Raw genomic sequence first — 3086 nt, 5'->3', positions numbered from 1 at the left:
CGGGAATTTATATACTGTGGCGGGAATTTCAGATACCTTAATAGATAATAGTAATAGAAGATTAATAACAATTTTCAAGAATTTTTTAGCTATTAATATTATATTCTGTGTTATTTTTCCATGAAATATTAAGAAAAATTAATATATTTATTAATGCATAATATTTCGAAAGTAATGTAGTGTATAAGCGCCGCGCGAATTGTATAACTATATTCACGGTGTAGATGACGCCATTACTGTTTCAGTTCGTACCAACGAAAGACGTCCCTCTGTCGCTCTCGTTAATTACAGGTAATTAGTAGATTTTTTCTAACGTACACCTAATTACTATACATCAATCGATAGTTAATTGCATGATTTATAAGAGGCCACATTCACAATTCAAAACATCATCGCGTTTAAAAGATATTCGCGAAAATAAAATCAGTCTATTGTTGATCCCCTGATGAGCTATTGCATCGTAATATTTTTTCAATTTTCTAGCTTGACTTCCACAATATTGAATTTTCTCTCGCTTTTTAACAATGCTCTGATCAATAATTTTGTGTTTATAATTATGATCGATCTATATTTCGTATTATATTTCATTTTCATATATATTCATAAACGCACAAACACACACCACTTTTAATCTTATCCTGTATTAATACGAGATCTTATTTTTTTCAGATTTTCAAGAATTTCACGAGATGGAACAGCAGAGAAATAGAAGATCGAATCAGAATCAGTGTTAGTCTATCGTTTTTGGTGCGCCGGTATCAAGAGGATGTTCGTCGTTTGAAGGATCAACCGACTACTGCCGGAAAGTCAACTTCTTTCTTTGTCATTTCCTGAGTAATTGTGAAGGATGAAAAAACATAATCCGTGATTCTATATAATGCGATAGAATGCTCGGTTTTTCGAAGAGTAGCGTGTTAATATACGTATATATAGAGTGCATATGTAGAGATACGATTATTACGAATGTGTCAGTGCGTTGTGTCGACTTGACGTTCATTTGCATGTGTGTACTGTCTGTGTGTAAAAATATATGTATTGTTTCTTTCTTTTTTTTTTGTGTACTTTCACTTCGAATACAAGTACTTTCTAAGAAATAATATATGTCAGTAAGCCAGTTCAGTTCTTGGAATTCATATAGGTTAGTACTGTCCAAAAATAATGCGTACTTTTCCTGGTCATTTTTTAATACTCGTCACCTATATACATTGAAATGTAGTAGTTCTTTATATACTGATGTATGTACGTATCGTTTTTTCTTTCTTTCTTTTCTTTTCGATAGTCGAACATTCTCGGTTATATACAATTGTTATATCGACACATGATATATTACTTCGATCGTAATTATTCGATATGTGTAAATAAAAATCCGAAGAAGTATTATTTTTTTTATTTACTTACAAGATATATATATATATATATATATATATATATATATTAGATATATATACGTATAAATACATCAAATCATACAATTATTTCGATTTAAAAATTGTTCATTATTTCGCGCGTAATACATAAAACATAGAAATATATATAGGTACTTGTGATACAAGTGCGTATCTATTTAATGTTTCTATATTGTTAGAAAATTTAATTATTTCATTAGAAAATTATTGTCTTTGTTTAAAATTCGAATTAATTATATTTGTCATCCATATCGTATTATTTACGCACTTCTATTATATTTTTTATTATTTTTATTCGAAAAATATAATATTTGATTTGACCCGCCTTGTACCTGGGATGACGTCACAGGATCTACTTTCCTTCCTTGTCAGTCGTCTAGTCGCCATTTTGGACGCGATGACAAGTGTACACGGTGTTTCGTCGCTCCGCATAATTACAGGTAATTAACAAATTTTTTCTAACATACATCGTCTTCCTATATATCAATCGATAGCCAAACGCACGATTTTTATGAGGCCGCGTCGGCAAAACTGAGCATCATCGCGTTTAAAAGATATTCACGAAAATAAAATCAGACTCTCGGAGATCTCCCGGGAAGCTTTTGTGTCGCACTTTTTCTTCAATTTTCCTGTTTTATTTTCACAATATCCATACTTTTCTCGCTTTTTAATGATATTCTGATCAATAATATTGTGTTAATAGTTGTGATCGATTGATATTTTGTATTAAATTCGATTTTCATATATACACACACACACAGAAGGGTATACGATACATACACATATACACGTACACACATACACATACATATCCTGATATTCCCTACACAATACGTACACTTTTAATCTCTTTCTATAGTAATATGATTTTACTTTTTTCAGATTTCTAAGAATTTCTACATACAGAGCGTCGAATATACCAGTGTTTACATCTCTTCAATACGACATGTAAGTTTATCTTTTTTTAATACATATATCGAGGCTTAATAGAGAGAGATAGGTAACATACGACATGGAGAAACATTAATTGTTTCTTTGTTAGAAATTTTCCGAACGAGATCAAAACAAAAACAGTCGTGTGTTCGAACTCTCTCTTAAGGCCAGAGAGATATTTATTCCTATATAACATTTCGACGAGTACGGACAAACGTACTGATTAATTTGGTTTTAATTACGCATTTTATTATAAAACTTTTTTTTATTTACTTTAATATTATAGAATTATATTATTTCATAGGATGATATAGAAATTCGTATACTTTTCAGGTTATCCGTCATCGAATTTACTTCTGCAGCTATTATTTTATTTTAGAATTATTATATATTACGACAGAGTATATTACATTTTTATTATTACACTTTTACAAAGTATTAGAGTCAGTGTTTGCTCATGTCGTTACTATTTATTTCTATATTTAAATTAGTTGATTAAATGAAAGTGTAAATAAAATAAATTCGCGTATTAGAGTCAGTGCATCATTGAAGATAATCGAGAAATGAATACGCTTCTTCGAAGAAATGATATTGGTAAGTTAATTTATAAATTTGATATTTAATAATACCATAGTTAATCTATTGCAAACATTATTAAATTTCGTTTACAATTTTTTTTACAGATTACGATTTCGATAGTGTCTTACCAGTTTACAACGATGTTGAACTACTTCATTTTCAACTTAC

At 29.6% G+C, this 3086-nt stretch overlaps 1 long non-coding RNA gene across 1 annotated transcript; it reads left to right on the top strand.

Annotated features, from left to right (window-relative positions):
• Positions 1–1755: 1755 nt before the first annotated feature.
• LOC122630705 lies at positions 1756–2739 on the top strand. The gene is made up of 3 exons (XR_006327550.1): positions 1756–1846; positions 2289–2354; positions 2673–2739. It is a non-coding gene; the product is annotated as an uncharacterized LOC122630705 (long non-coding RNA).
• Positions 2740–3086: the final 347 nt, after the last annotated feature.

Source organism: Vespula pensylvanica, chromosome 7 (assembly GCF_014466175.1).
Source record: "Vespula pensylvanica isolate Volc-1 chromosome 7, ASM1446617v1, whole genome shotgun sequence".
Classification (NCBI taxonomy): domain Eukaryota; kingdom Metazoa; phylum Arthropoda; class Insecta; order Hymenoptera; family Vespidae; genus Vespula; species Vespula pensylvanica.
This window is presented reverse-complemented; position numbering and strand designations above follow the sequence as displayed.